We start from the raw sequence: 17065 nt of genomic DNA, 5'->3' as shown, positions 1-17065 counted from the left end.
GGGATTTGAAGGAGGAAGGGAGAGAATGACAGGGAAAGGTTAAGATTATATGATTATATTTTAATAATAAACATTTTCAATAAATTACTGGACATTAGTCATAGTTGCTCACTCCAATAATCAGTCTCAGTAATGGGGAGGCTGAGGCAGGAAGTTTACTACAAGTCCAAGGCCAGTTTGAGTTGCATAGTAAGTTCCAGGACAGCCTGGGCTACAAAACCAGTAAGACTGTATTAGTTAGGGTTTCTATTTATGCGATGAAACACCATGAGCAAAAAGCAAGTTGGGGAGGAAAGGTTTACACTTCCATATCACTGTTCATCATGGAAGGAAGTCGGGACTTGGAACTCAAAACAGGGCAGGAACCTGGAGGCAGGAGCTGATGCAGAACCATGGACAAGAGTTGCTTACTGGCTTGCTTTTCATAGCTCGTTCAGCCTGCTTTCTTATAGAACCCAGGATCAATTGTTCAAGGATGGCACCACCCACAGTGAGCTGGGCCCTCCTACATTGATCACTAATTTAGAAAATGCCTTACAGCTGGATCTCATGAGAGCCATTTCCTCAATTGGGTCTCCTTCCTCTTTGATACCTTCTGCATGTGTCAAGCTGACACACGAAACAACCAGTACAGAGACCCTATCTAAAAGACAAGAATGAAAAGATATTGCTTACACGGATATTCAGACACTCAGTGATTTGGCTTCTGAAGGAAACATACCAACCCTGAGTGCTTACACTGGGAAGCAAGGGACATGAAGCTGTTACTTGGTGCCAGTAAAGTACCCAGAGTTAAAGGGACAGAATTAGGGAAGGAGATTCCACCAGAGAAATAACAGTCATGAGGGATGCTCAGGTCGAGGAGCCTATGAGACACATTTCCCACCATTGCTTAGAATTTCAGCAGATCCTACGGCTGTTTGTGCATCAGGGAACTCTGCCCTTCCTAGACCTTTCTAAGCCAGAGCTGGGAAAACTCAACCACTTTGTTAACTACTTTGTTCTGGGAGTCTTTAAAACACCAAGAGAAAAACAACCAATACTAAACTCTGCCAGGAGTGGTGACTCAAATATATATTTGGTTTTTGGAGGCAAGGGTTCTCTAACAAGCCCTGCCTGTCCTGGAACTCACTCTATAGACCATGCTTGCCTTGAACTCAGAGACTCAGAGATCTGCCTGCCTCTGCCACCCAAGTGCTGAGATTAAAGGCATGTACTCATACTTTTAATCCCAACACTCGGGAAGCAGAGGCAGACAATCTTTGTGAGTTTGAGGCCGGCCTGGTTTACATACTGAGATCCTGTCTCAAAAAAAAAAAAAAGAAAATAGCAAAACAAAACTCTGAACTTTGTAAAACTGGACCACACATTTTTATCCAGAATATGAACATACTTTATAAAATCACAGGTTGATATAAAACTCAATGTTCCCATATGTTTTTCTAACTTAGATCAGCTATTCTTCATCTATGTTGTGTGCTGTCCTCTGACATCTTGTCCCAGACTTATCTGTATGCAAAGTGAAGTCAATAATGCCTAGAGAGCAGAAGTTTGGTCCAAAGAACTGCTAGCATGCCAGGCTTTTCTCCAAGCACCCTGTCAATACCTAATAAAGAGAACCACTGCTTCTGAAGGCATGGGTCAAGAAGTACGACCCACAGATGGGCTGTCTTACATAATCTGTTGGTCGATCATCCACAAAGCCACAGCCAGTCACTTCTTCTGGAAGGAACTTTAGTCTCATAAAACGTCTTTTCTAGAATGACATTTTTAATGTCCTGAAGTTTTCTGTGGAGAGCGGGGATGCAGAGTGCTAACCCACATGGGAGCATCGGTTCCTGTCAGCATGCTGAGGGACATTTAGTCCCGTGGAACAAAACTATTTTAAGCGCTTAACAGTGGAGAGGTGGCTTGGTGGATAGGAGCTCTTGCTGTTCTTACAGGGGATCTAGGTTTGTTTCCAAACACCAGCGTGGAGGTTCACAACCACCTGTGGCTTGAGATCAAGTATCCGATGCTGCCCTCTTTCGAACTCCATGGGCACCACACACACATGGTGCACATACACACAGACAGGCACATGCGCAGACACATAAATCCATGAAGAAAACATTAAGATAAAAAAGAAAAAAGAAAAAGAAATGTTTCAAAGGATTTTGCTAAATATCATGTTTGTGCCATAGTTCTTATTCAATATATATTTATACACATATAAATTGATCCCTGTAATTATCTTATGACGCTGTTGGCTCTTACTGTAAGGCACGACAGCAGTCAACCATTCAGCAAAGTTCCCCACACAGGAGAGCGAGAGCCAAGCACAGACCTTCAGACCTTCATTCCATTTCTTGGTATTTTGGTTTTGTCTTATCTCTGTGTTGTTGGCTTTGCCAATGATGTTAAAATGCAAAAGGAAGTCAAGTGGTTTAGTCTTGTGATCCCATCTGCTTGTGAAGCTGAGACAGGAGGACCAGAGGTCCAAAGTATATCTGAGTTACAGTGAATTCAAGACAGGCATGGTCAATTTAGTGAGACTCTGATTCACCAAAACAAAAAATAAACAAATAGTAAAAAGACAGTTGAAGGTCCAGTTCAGCAGTGAAACACTTTCCTCAAAGGTACCAAAATCTAGGTTCAATTCCCAACATCACACACACACACAACACACACACACAGAGACACACAGCGACACACACACACACACACACATATATATATATGCACATGCATGCACGTGCACACATATGCATGCATATATACACGCATAAACACAAACACACATGCACACAAACATGTGTACATATATGCATATACACACAAATATACACACACATATGCATACGAACACATATAAACAGACACAGGCACAAATGTGTACACACACAGGATAATTCATGACCTTTTATGTTATTGATTGATTTCAAAATGATTGTTAGAATTCAAATTCAAGTTAATTTGCAGAATGGCAAAAAAAATTTGTTTTATGTAAAGATAGAGCATTTCCTCAACTTCCAAGAACATATTCACATACTGATAAACTTACACTGGATGCAGCAAACCTGTCTGTTCCAGCGTAGTGACACAATCTACTCCACATACAGAACACAAGGAACTTTTTAAAATGGATGTATTTTTCATCCAAATGATAGTAAATCGTCCTCTTCCTTACTTGTGTATTTGGAACTTTTGCCTTGCTTTCTCGTCTACATAAGTCATTAGGAAGCAAGTCATGACTCCTCTTCCTACAGTGTTACCAGTTAAGTCCCGTTTTACACACTAGACAGGAAGGAAAACAACATCCTTGACCTTACTACAGTGCCATGTGACCTGCCTGCTTCCGAATGCTGCAGGTTGCTTCCTGGCATCAACATTTTCATCAAAACACCTATGCCCCTCTCCTATGGGCAGACAGCAATACAGTTCCATTGCCTACATTATACCAATGCGGTGGAACACATGAGAATTTACCAGTTAACAACTTCTGAAGCCAAGTCCAAGGAGCAAATTCATTCTGGAATCAACAGTTTGGGACTCAGCTGAACCTCATCTAGAAGCAGTCATATAATTCTAAAAATAAAACCAAAATTCTCTTCTCTAGCTATCAATTTTTTTGGGTTCCTACACGAATCTCGTGAGTAATCTTAGGAGTGATTATCTTGATGTCGTTGCAGGAGCCACATTTAAGCTGATTGACAAAATCTGATTCTAGGCTGCAGACTAAAGCCATTCTCTTGTTTTATGTCAAAATAGTGACTATAAAGTAAAGTAGCCTGGGGCCGACTGCAGCCAGGATGCTGGGTTTAATGACACTGCGGTCTAATTGTCTTTTTCGCTGAAGAAATCCTTTGAATCTTCACCACACATCATCAAATTGCCATTTGGAGTTCAGCTTGGGCTCCTTTCTGTAAAATGAGACTGGTCTATTCATTATAATGATGGCTTCTCGGGTAATGACAGTGTATTGGCGTCCTAGCGCAGAAGGAGCTGTCACTAATGTGTCCTTCAGAAGCCACAGCGAAACCCTAGTGAGGGACCCACATCGCTAAGCAGACTTGCACATTTGTAGAGTCCAGAGGCCCCCAATCCATCTGAGAACTGCTTCCAGCCTTGGGATTATGAATATTCCACTCTAGAAGCACAACATTGACTGTTTTGAGTTAAGACAGAAAAAAATTGAGCAGTTGAAAGAAAATCATTCCGACCTTTCCTGTTTTTTTAAAAAAAAAAATTACAAAGTGGTCATTCAAAGGAAGGTGGCCTGGTATCGTAAAGAGTTCAACACTCTCTTGCAGACAGGGTTTCAGAGCTGAGGGAGTCTGTCATGTGGTGAGAGTGACTCCCCATCCTCCCGGCCATTCCCCTACCCCACTAACCTCCCCATGGGCCCTGTCCTATTTACAGTTAGTACAATTTTGTCTAACTACGACTGCAAGGGGTTGAATAACTGCTTCTTCTTGGGCCTCCTGATAGAGCTGAGGGATCGCGTGAGAGTGTATAATACACACATCAGTGCTTTCCATGTCATTTCTGTAGAGACAAAAAGGGAAAAGGAAAAGAATTCCCACTTCGATGCTAAAATATATTGTGAATTTGTGACCTCTTTAAGTGTGAACCTAAGCCCTTAACAGATGAGCTATTTAACCTCTGACTAAATTTTGTTTCTCTCCGTCATCTTAGATGTCCATCTCTTGGAAGACTCAATGATGGTTTTTGTTCCTTGGCTACCAGCCATATGCTGGGGCCGCAGCTCTGTCTCCCACTCTAGCTAATGGTTACTCAGCCACCTTCAAGATCATGGGCCTTGGAGTTGTGGCAAAGCCCAGCTTACGAAAACCTTTCAAAATTTGCTCCATTCTGCAGTGGGGGAGATTCTTACCCCCAACTATGGAGACAGAATCAGCTCATCTCCATGGGGTACTAGAAGTCCTGTAGCTCTGTGACATCCAAAACCTTTGTCGCTTTTCACCATGTTTACCTGAGCCTTTCTGCTTCCTTGAACGTTGAGAGTCAACCTACCGATATTCCCTTTTCAATGTGAAAACGCCCAGTACACTCAGTGATTTTCTATCTCATGAACGTGTTTATATAAATGTTTTCTGCATACAGCAGATACTGAACTTTGATATTTGTCTGCTCCACAGTAATGGTTCTATCTTCTATTTAGATACAATGAAAATTACCCAGGAGCATCTACATGACAAAGGTGCAGTTAATAGTTGTCTCGTGAAAAGCAAATGAATACAATAGTACAATTCTATCGAAACGCACAAATACTATTTTATCTTGGAACAGAACACAAGAGAGTTGTGAGCCACTCTTTCTGTATGTTAACTCACAGATGCCCACAGAACACTTCATGGAATGATATTTATGAAGAAGTAATAATATAAGAAGTAATAATATATTCTTTCATATAGAGCTCACTATTTACTGTTTCTTTGTATTCCAAATGACTTTTTATTTCATTTATTTATTTATTTTTCAGCTTGTGGCTTGAATTTTCATTCCCTCTACATCTGAGCTATAAGCATGCCCCAGCACTGTATTTAATTAATTAGCTATTAATTTACTTTTTTGCAGCACTATCGTTGACTGTAAGACTTGGCACACGCTAGGTAGAACGTTGGTATCTTCAAACCTCTTTCACATTTTTTTTTTTGGAGACTGGGTTCCCTAGGCTCACCTCAGATTCACTCTGAATCTCATTCTATCTTGGATTGTGTGATCATCCTGCCTCAGCCTTCCAAATGGCTGGGATAGCAGGCACGTACCAGGAGGCATAGTGGCATTTAGGTTTTAGATGCTAGATCAGCGATGTAAATTTCAGGGAACCCCTGGTCCTGAGCACCTTGTCTTCCTGAGCTTTGGGGAGCAAGTGGTGAACTCAGAAGTCCTGTGATCTGCTCTCTGAGGTATTTGTGAACAGGCACCTGTGAGTACTATGTTTCTTTCCATCAGTGGTTCTCAGCCTTCCTAACACTGTGACCCTTTAATATGACTCCTCGTGCTGTGGAAACCCCCAATCACAAAATTATTTTTATTGTTATTTCATAACTATAACTTTGCTACTGTTATGAATCATAATGTAAATATCTGTGTTTTCCAATGGTCTTAGGTGACCCCTGTGAAAGGGTCATTCAATCCCCCAAAGCTTGAGAACAAGTGCTCTACAGAGCTGCAATTGTCATTTTTATATAAAGTACTGGGGAAACCAAACCAAAACAAAACGGCCATTTAGGGGAACCATGAATTTCATGTTTTCTCATGAATAGTAATGCAGTGCCTTCCCTACAGGATCTTTCAAAGCTGAACTTCTGCCTCCAAGAATTTTTCATACATTTCAAATGTTCCTCACTCAATTTTAGCATGACTGACATCTCAGGAAAGATGGAGATCATTCTAATGTCTCAGCAATCTTGTCAGCCTGGCACTGGTGCAGAAAAAAAGGATTCACAGATCAACTAACCAAGGGAGTCAAGACTAGTGGGCAGTGACCGAGGAGCAGAGGTGACTCAAACGGGCAAAGCTGGCTGCTTCAGTGGCTGGTGAAGGGACAGCTCAAGAGTCATCCACAACAAAGGAAACCCTAGGTGTGGACCTTACACGCTTCCCAAAAAGTAACTTCAAATAATCACATGTCTGAGTGTAAAATGCAAAGCAATGAATCTAGAAAACCTCAGAGGAAATATGTTAGAATTTATTAAAATGATTTCCTTTGCTGCAAACCACACTGGTGCTGTGTAAGAGAGAACCCGAGGTGTCTGAGATACACTATGAGTCCCAGGGCAGCCTGGACTTCAGGGAGTAAAATATTTCCAAACAAACCAACCCTCTGACAGAAATCTCTTAGATCCCAATTAAAAAGTAACAATTAAAACCAGAGAAAAATCTAGACACTTATTTCACTGAAGATGACAGGCAGATGGGATATAAATATACAAAATATTTCCCAAACCTCATGTCATAAGTGGAAATGCAATTTGAAACCACAACATTGAGCGCCCACGCATCCCTCCCGACAGACCAAACCCAGAAGACTGATAGCAGCAGATGCCCATGGACTCTAGGAGGCAAGAGCAGGGCCATTGCTGAAGGGAGCATTAGAGTTTCTCACAAACCAAAACTGGTAAGTAATTAACAGTAGCTGAAAGCAACCAAGGTGTTCATTAGCGAACAGAGAGATGAACGATGGGTTCAGGGACATCTGAACCAAAGGCAATGATTTAACAACGGAAACCACATAGGTACGGAGGGAAATTAACGCACACTTCTAAGTAAAAGGTATTGATTTGGAAAAGCGGTGGGCAATATGTTTTCAACTTTGGAACATTCCAAAAAAGACAAAACTTTCGAAATTTTCAGACTTTTGTTAGCCAGGGTTTAGGTTGAAAGAAAGCTGTAAGGCCAGAAGCTGGGATTTGAGGATTCAGAGACTGCGTGCCATGATATTGTCATACAACGTGACTCATTTGTTTAAACTCATGAGCCATCTAGCAGCAAGAGCACATCCCAGTATACACTATAGACTTATGTTTCAACACAACCTAGACATGGGGGCGCCAACAGTGGGCAAAACGACTGTCTGTCTACCTGAGAGGCACGCAGTGAGAACTCTCCTTTTCCACCATGGTGTGACAGTGAACTTGGGGATGCTCAAAATATTTTCTTAATTAACTAGCAAAATGGATAGAACAGCAACAACAAGGAAGCCAGGATGACTTCAGTCACAGACGCCACACGTCTTTGGAAACACTGAAACATGAGCAGATAGAGATCTTGTTACAAGCAGAAGCAGTTGCTAAGGAGAAACACATTTTCCCCTCTTCAGTGGTATAAACCCTGGTGAGTTGTCCATGTGCCTGTCAAAGAAAAGTCTGAGGCATGTGCTTGTGAATAACGCTAATTAAACCCATGGTCAGCAAACAAAACCCAAATCCAAACAGAACGACCCACACAAGGAGACAGGGCACTGGCTGAGGAGAGGGGAGAACTCTGGAAATGACAGGAAGATAGAAGAGAGTCAGGGTAAACATGATCCAAATACAATGTAGAAACACATGAGAATGTCATAACAAACCCCATTATTATGCATAATTAACATATGCCAAGAAAACCCCAAGTGGTCCAAGGTCGAATTTTCAAACACTTAACTTTGCATAGGAGATGCTGAGCAACAAAAAATAAAATGGATTCCTCATTTTCCTGCATCCTGAGCTTCAGTTTAATAAAGTAGACTACAGCTAACTCTCTTTATACGCTGAATATTAATGCAGATTATCATGAGAAATACAAGTCCATTTCATGGGGATTCATTTATCAGACATATAGAAGAGGACGCTGGAATGTTTGCTCACTTGCTTTCCAGCAGATGAAGGGAGGTTGTTATTTTGGAGCCCGGTAGTACTAGAAGAAGCTATCCTGCTGTCTAAGGACCACACAAGGAGAGGGCGGAGAGAGTCACGTGTCGAGCAAAGGATGGAGCACAGCAAGGCAGATGAGATGGAGTGCAGAACTAGATCTTGACAAAATCTTAATACGAATACCTCCCCTCGCCCCCTTGAAATGAATAGCAGTGCATGTGGAGACTCATGGCAGTCTAAAATGGAGAGGAGAAAATCAGCAACATCTGGGCGCTCAATCCCAATCAAGACATGCGTGGCAACCCTTCAAAGTTTTGAACTTTCAGGAGTGTTGGACATATATAGGAGCCAGAAGATAACAGTGAGGAGACACGAAATGCCATTGTCTAGACTCAATACAACCATTGATTCTCATAACAATTGCAGTTACTGTACTGGGCACACACACGACTAACCCGACCAATGATCTATCAAAGAAGGACCCGTTCACAGGATCCTACTCTTAACCTCTGAACTATTGGCTAATGATGAGTTCTGGGAGAGGGGGACCCCTGGGTTTACTTGCTCACATTCTGCTGAACCTACCAGGCTCCCACAAATGGCTCCAAGTCCAATGACATACAGAGGGTTCTGTTTAATCTTAGTGGGGCACAAAACCGAGTAAAATAGATATGAATATGAGAGATTTGTGTGTGAGGAGTGCAGATCGTAAGGGCGGTAGGGAGATAGGGTCTGGGAACAGTCAACATATATTACAAACATATGCATAATACTAAAACTAATATAATTAATTAAAGTAATGTTATAGACAAGCTTTAGGTGTTTTCTAGACCTAAGTAAGAGAACGGTTGACTAGTAAACCTGCCCTGGATTAAATAAATATGTTTCTAATATCACCTGTAGTATTTTCATAGGAGATACTCTTTAGACTGCATAGGACATTTTTCTACTATCTTCAATCATTTTAAGAATAACATCAAATCAGTCCTCAAAATTACCATTCATACATGGGGCTATTTCTCCCAATATGAGAAATACACAAACTCAGAGAGCCCTCTATGTTCATATCAAAATTGAAACCCAGCATCTTTTGGTGGAACTTGAGTACTCAAAATTCTTGTGTGTTTCTGAAACTGAATTTTTGCTGAAGTTGTGATGTTCTCAGATAGACATTGCAAACAGAGCATTTGAACGCTGACTGGTGCATGTCGTTTTATATGTGCTGTGAACTCAAGGGCAAACTCTCTAATGGATGATTCAAACAGGCACGTTGAACGTGCAGAATTCCGATGCTGCCTGTAGAGAGATGCTTGCTAACATGGCATATTGATTCTACAAAGACAATCATTGCTATCCAGCCTTTGGATCTCTCCTGCCTCTCTTCTCTCAGCCCATGGGCTGCCACACATCTTCCAGCAAGGCTTGTTTCTTCTGTCACTGACATTTCCCTCTGTCTGCTTTCTCTATATGAAAATATCAATTCTTTAAACTTAACGGATATGACTGAACAAATATTTAAGGAGTAACAATCAAATGTATGAATTAAATGATCCTATTTAATCCAATTGATGTGCTAATTAATAAGGGTCTCCTTCTGAAAGCTTAAAGTCATCATTGTATGTCTTTGACTATTCCAATATTTTCAGAAGACAATAAAGCAAAAACAATTGTTAACTAATCCCAAATTATAAGGAACATATAAAACATTCAAAATCAAATTATTGTAATAGTAAGAATCTAAAATATATTTGCTCAACTCTTTATCACTTGTACCCACATTTCATGATATAAATTCCCTCATTTCTACATGAATATAGCTCTTCTGAACTCCTGATCTATGAATGAGGGTAATGAGCAAGTTGCTGTATTTGGTCATCTACAATAATAGGTCAACAAGCTGAAACACCCCTGCGCTCAACAGTTCACTGGCTTTTTGTGGTTCTGGCTATGTTACTGCCTAAGGCAGATGGAAGATGTGATTCTTCTTGACCCTTGGTCATGATACACAGGATTACTAAGTCTTCTTTCTCCCAAGAGAAACCAAATTTATGCTTTTCCTTGAAATCTATCAGATTAACACATTAGTTCTTTCAAAGAACCCTTGAAAAAGATGAAAAGGCAACATGCAGCCATGGAGAAGATATTTGTACTCCATATAGCCCATAAAGGACCAGCATCTACACTATGGAAAGGATGGCAAAAAATCAACAAGACAAAGCAATCTGAAATTGTCCCTGGTAAAACTATATGCGCAGACAATCTGTAGATGAATGAACCTTGTATATCATTAGTCATTAAAGATATGCAAATTAAGTTATCACATTAGTCCTCACCTACCAAATGGATGAGGCCAAAAAAATAAATGTAATTATCCCAACATGGGTGAGGATGCTATGGAGGGGATTGCACATCTGTTTCTGGGAAGGGTGAAAATGGAACAGCCACTGTGGAAGTTAGTTTGACAATTTGCTGCAAACCTAAACGTGAGATTATCACAGAGCACAGAAGTACTTCTATGTCTGGGCAGTGTGTAAATGCCATCCATGGAGAATCCCTTACAAAACAACGGGTACAGAATCGGCTGCTAAAAATTTCATATCATGTATTGTGAATTCATAATAATTTCAAAGCCAAAAATGAAAATGATATAGAAATTATTTAATGGGTTTTGAAAATACAAGCATATCATCATGTTGGAGGCACAGGAAAGGGTGCAGACTTCAGAGCAGATTGACAGTGTGCAGGCAAGTCTGTTCATTTCATGGGGGCCCTGGCTGATCTTGGGTATAAAGTTTTCTGAGAATATTGACAAAGGCGGACACATTGTCTGCTCCTTAGCCTGTATCAGTCCCATCCCTGAGATCCTTCTTCCATGTGCCATTCATATCACAGAGCATCCAAGAATTTCCTTAAAGTTGGCTGTAGATAATGAACATGCTCACCTGTTAGTAAACACTTGGAATATTTACTTTGAAAGCTTTCATAGACTGAATCCAAAGTTATCAGTTATGGACAATCTGACTCCTTCCCCCACCAGGAACAAGAAGCCAGTTTGATTGTATAATTCTGTAATTCTATGAAGACACTAATGAATGAGATGCCTTTGCACTATTTCCAGAATTCGCTCTAAACCTTTAGAGCATGTTCTCAATGAAATGACCTGGCCCGTTGGGATTGGCCTCTTTTCTTAATCCCCTTTTACCCACGTAGTATTTCTTGATTCTGAAATCCACTGTCTTATCTGCTTTAAAAGCCAGCCTCATTAATTGATCTTGCTGACTTATTTTCTTTGTGTCTCCAGTTGACAGGCAGAGAGTGTAATTGAGGAAAGAGCTTTGGTGATTGATCAATTTAGCCTTTAGACCTCTCTGACTAAACTCCCAATGGTATAGTCACATAAATCATTTACCTGTAACCACATGGGCTCCCTGCTCTGAGAGACATTAGCATTATCCCCATTCTACAGGCACCCAAAGACGGAACTGTGCCAGAGTTCCCAAGATAAAAAGCTTAGCTTATTTTATTTAACACAATTTGATGAAAATGTATGTGACAGGCTGGGCCCCTAGAACCTGCCATGGGTATGCTAAGCCACACAGCAGTCCTGCAAGCCAGTGATGGCACCTTCTCTAGGCTTCTGTCTTCTGTTATAAGAATAACAGGATGCAGTCGCTGGTCATTTTGCTCAGTGAATTCTTCTCTTTAGTTAATCAGTTAGGCTTTGGACTTGATTTTTTGGGATACTCAAAGAGCTTTTTCTTTTCCCCTGGGCTTGAACTTCAATTTAGCCAGCTAGAATCCAACTGAGTCCTATTTTTTATATCTTAACAGAACTTATGTTCCTGGTTGCCCTGAGAATGGCATGTATATGTTCCTGGTTGCCTTGAGAATGACATGTATGTAAGTGTCCTCTGGAATGTGATGGACTACCTCACTTTGCAGACAATTTCTCGTTCGGCTTTTCCTTCCCCAGATATATCTAGATATCAGCTTTACGCAGGAAGGTTTTTCTGGGTATTTACGAAGATATTTCAGCTCCCGCGGTGACAAAAGTCTATTCAGTTGCTGCATAATTTACTAACCTGATTTATAAAGCGCTACATTAAATCTAGTACTTTCATGCGATATGAGGATGGCGCCTTCTGAGGAAAGTGCAGATCTGTAATGATCGAAATGCACCCTGGAATTACATGTGACGGAAGAAAGCAGATTGGGGCAATTATCCCTCTTTTTATCATTAAACCTTCGGATGGCTGTTAGAGGTTAATGGAACTATTATTTTTCCTTCTTTCAAAATCCGCCTTAAAGCTGATCTGGCTGGCTCCGTAGGAGGAGCCTGGCTCTTGCTACTGCAGGCAGAGTTTCTTTTAAGCAAGGAGAGAGATCACACACGTGTGTGCTATCAATCAAATAAATCCTAGAGGATCTGTGTCCTGGAAATGAGCCCTGATAATGAGACGGACCCCCACACACTTAAGCACAAGCACGGTATCTTTGATGACATTTTTTTTTTATAAAACACAATAAGATTTTTGTAGATGGGCAAAGCAAGACGTGCTAATTGGAAACATCTTTGGGGGAGGACGGACAGAGCAACCACGCCTCTCGTTACCTGGGCAACTACAGACTGAAGAAGCTACCAGGAGATGGATTCCAGAGGAAGTGTCAGGACAAGAGTATGGCTACCTTTATCTGCGGCTTATACACTTCCTGAGAGAAAGGTGTGGGGAGGGTCTCTGCTCTAGGCAGATGAGCACAGAGAAGAGGCTGGAATCAAGACATCAGAACGGTGACTCTATCTCAAAGTGGGTGATAGGAAAAAAATATTCTAAACAGGTAAAAGTGGTGAGCTTACTTCTCTTCCTAATCTCCCAGAAGTGCTCGATTAATGAGAATTCACAGTTTCTTCCCTTCCTTCTTCTTAGCATCTGCAGATCCATTTAGAAAGAGAAGACCCAGGCCAGAAGATTTCCGTGGTGAAACCCATTACTGGGGATTTGGGTCCCTGAGTCATGGTGTGCCTGGGAAACAGGAACTGAGTGAAAATAGATGCCTAAATATCGTGAGTATAGTGAATAATTGGTGACGATGGCCACCAGCTTTTTTATTTGTTTCCTATATTTATTCTAAGCTTGCAGAAAGAAGAACTAGGAAAATGAGAGTGACCAGGCTGGAAGTGTAAGTACATCATGGCCCAGGGTAGAAGGATGCACTTTTCGAAATACTCTAGTTCAGAAAATAGTTGGGCTAGTCACGATGTTCAAGAATATCACACAAACATTCTGGAGTTCTGTCACACATATCCCTGTGTCCTGAAGGAGGCCCCACTCTGAAGCAGATGCCCTAAAAGTAAAGATATAGATTGTATCATTACCCTTTCTACATAAGTCAATGGAAAAGTTAGCAGCCAGTGTAGTGGGTGCCATCATAAACACATCAAACAATCAACTGTTGTCTGTCAATAACAGTCTGTATACAAAGCTGGAATGAACTTGCATAGACGTCAAGTGTGTTTTTCAAGGTAGGTAATATTGATTACAAAGCAATAAAACTATTGTTTCTACTGAAAGGGGACAGAGAAATAAACTAAAAAGAGAAGGTCATAGCACTTGGGGATATTCATTTCAATATGTTTGGTGGGTATTAAAGACCTACACAGCAATGCATGCTATTGCCAAGTTCACCTTGTGTTTAAAGGCAGCTTTAGAATAGCCAAGGCTCTCAAACCCACTCTCCTCTCCTGCTTGGCATAAACAACTTCAAGCCCACAACATTCAATAGCCAGTGAGAGTGTGCTGTTGATTTCTCTGTGTAAATCTACATTGAATTTGTAAAGTCATTTGTCATTAACTTTGCATGGGGAAATTGTTTCCAACAATAAACATCTGTGTTTCTCCTGCTCCGTGACTGTTTTTCTGAATGAGCTGGAAAGGTATTTACCTGTCCATCTTCCCAGGGAAAGCATCTAGGATGGACTTTGTCCTTGGAGAAAGCCCAGAAGAGGTGGACGAGAGACTGTGTATCCACTACTGTGCTCAGCAAACAGTGGCGGGGTCTGGTGCTGTACACTTGTAATCTCAACACTTCCCAGAAGAACTGCCACAATGCACACTACACACACACACACACACACACATACACACACATGATTTGCACAAGTGCATGCATGACCGCAGTCCCACTTTCCCCTTTAAAGCTTCAACTACTGTGGTCTGTTCCTACAGGTATCCGATGAGTACATGTCTTACTGGACTTGCCGTGTGCAAGGGCATTGACATAGTGACCACTGTTACATCCTTCCCCTATGAGAACTCTCAAGAAAAAGAAGAAGCCTGATGAGGGCTGAGACATGCAGAGGAGTGACCTAGAGTGGTACTCACAGTTCACACTCCATCCAGGCCTTCTGTTAGGGGCTTTTAGAACATATTTTGTCAGACATCATCAAACCCTAATTTAGGGAAGCCTTTAGAGTACCTGTGCCAGGGCTCACATTGACTTAAATTTCCTATGCAGTCATAAGGGGCTATGACCTCCAAGCCTTCAGGTAGGACTGAGACCTGCGACTGAACCTCAGTGAAGGGCATTAGAAGGAATAAGGCTCATGCAAAGGGCACTGGCATCTGTCTGCATGAAGTATTTAGTCCAGCAGAAATCCACATGAGGCTGACTGCCCCGGTAAGTGGGAAGAGCATGAATTGCATTCCCATAATTTGCCCTTGTAAAGATGGTAAGGAATCCACGGAGCACAAAGGGAAAATGGCCATCCTTCTGGGCTCACAGCAGGCTCAGAGCTTGTCCTAGCAGGCCCACTTCCAGCCATCAGAACACAGGTACAAGTAAAACCAGTGTCTGCTTCTTTCCTGGCATCTAGAGAGTGAGGTTCCCTGTTTTTAAGCCCTGGGATGACTTAATGCATTTCTGACTCTGCTTCCTTAGACAAAGCTCCACATGGGAGTAACTAGCAGCTCAGTGCCCACAGCATGACATAGAAGGGAATGGACCACTTAGAGAATTCTGGGTTATCTTTCTAATAACAATGCACAAATGATGACTGATTGAGAAATATTGATGGTGAATCTTGGGCCTGATCCTAGCAAGCATTTATATCCCCAGAGTCCACCCCTCAAGCTTCCTCTGGGAAATACTTCACAGTCCTCAAGAGTCCCTTCAGGGCCACACTTATCCTTTACACACGAATCCTGAAAGGCTCCTGGTTTCTTCAGTTCTTCCTTTTCCTCACTGTTGCATACTCAAGCATAGCACAGAGAGTTTAGTACTGTCTGGACATGGGAAAGACTTTCTAACCCTCAAAAGGAAATGGTCCATTACTTCCTGTATCAATAGGGACAGGAGGGAGAGACTTGCATACATAAGCTATGCCAATGCCACTCAAGCGAAAGAACATGTGCTCAGTGGCTGGAGCCTCCAATCTAATGCTGACCTAATACAACCATATTGCCCGACAGGTGGTTCTGTCAAACTGTAGATCATCACTTCAAGAATTTTAATCCTAAAATTGATTTTGCAAAATTATTACCAACACTTTCTTTTCTACCAGTAAGAATGCAGCTGAAAGTAGCAAAACTTTACATTGACAAACAAAATCCCTTTCTTCACACTTCAATCATCCAATCATTTCCACCATTTAAAATGTGTCCTCCCCACCAATTTCATCTGAAAGACATAGATTGTGACTATCAAGGGAAAGTAACAAAAACATTCACAGGGCATTAATTTTGCATAGCGCCTCCTGCAAGCACTCAGATATGGGATACCCAGTAGGCACAGAACAGAGACAATGTCAGCAGAAGTCCAGGAGATGACTGAAGGTGACCTCAGGCTAACATAATGGGTGAATACTCAGCATTGTGGTAGAGCCTAATGCCTTAATCAGTAGCAAGGAAATCCACAGAGAAAGTCTATAAGATGTATGTGACCAACTAGATGAGAACTCAGCTCCGGGTATACAACCAGGGAATACTGAACAGTCAGACCAGCTGTGAAGGATGAGTCTTTATAGATCAGGCAAGATGACATCATTGAATGAGTGGACACTTCATCCACCCCACAGCTACTGAGAAAGCACAATGCTACTGGATACATCTAAACAGGAAGGGATGCGTACTCTACCACACTGTGTTTCTCTGAGGAAGAACAGACATGCTGCCCAAATGTTCTGTTCTGCAGGAAATAGATTGATGTGGGATTCCCCTCTGAATGCTGTGAATACCATTGATTGCTTAATAAAGAAACTGTCTTGGGATAGAGCTAGGTGGGGAAAACCATACTGAATGCAGGGACAAAGAAGGCAGAGTCAGAGAGAAGCCATGTAGCCCTGCAGGAGCCAGACAGAACTTTACCTGGTAAGCTACAGCCATGTGGCAATACACAGATTACTAGAAATGTGTTAAATTGAGATGTAAGAGTTTGCCAATAAGAAGCTAGGGCTAATGGGCCAAGCAGTGATTTAAATAATATAGTTACTGTATGGTTATTTGGGGCTAAGCAGCTAGAAACAAACAAGAGGCTCCCACTACAAATTGGTGCCCACCATGTGCTAGCTAAATCCACATAAAACCTGAGAGGGCTTGAAAAGGAATTCTAGACACTAAAAAACAAAGTTTGGCCGCATTGTTTTTCAGATGGGCTCTGCTTGCTTGCACCATGCTGCAGCTCCTTTAAGAGAGGTCTTCCTGATTCAGTGG

At 41.6% G+C, this 17065-nt stretch overlaps 1 protein-coding gene across 2 annotated transcripts in view; it reads right to left on the bottom strand.

Moving 5' to 3' along the window:
• Nucleotides 1-17065, bottom strand: part of Csmd1 (CUB and Sushi multiple domains 1) — a 1511659-nt gene that overhangs the window by 491434 nt on the left and 1003160 nt on the right. The window lies entirely within an intron of this gene.

Source organism: Myodes glareolus, chromosome 23 (assembly GCF_982192425.1).
Source record: "Myodes glareolus chromosome 23, mMyoGla1.1, whole genome shotgun sequence".
NCBI classification, from domain to species: Eukaryota; Metazoa; Chordata; class Mammalia; order Rodentia; family Cricetidae; genus Myodes; species Myodes glareolus.
This window is presented reverse-complemented; position numbering and strand designations above follow the sequence as displayed.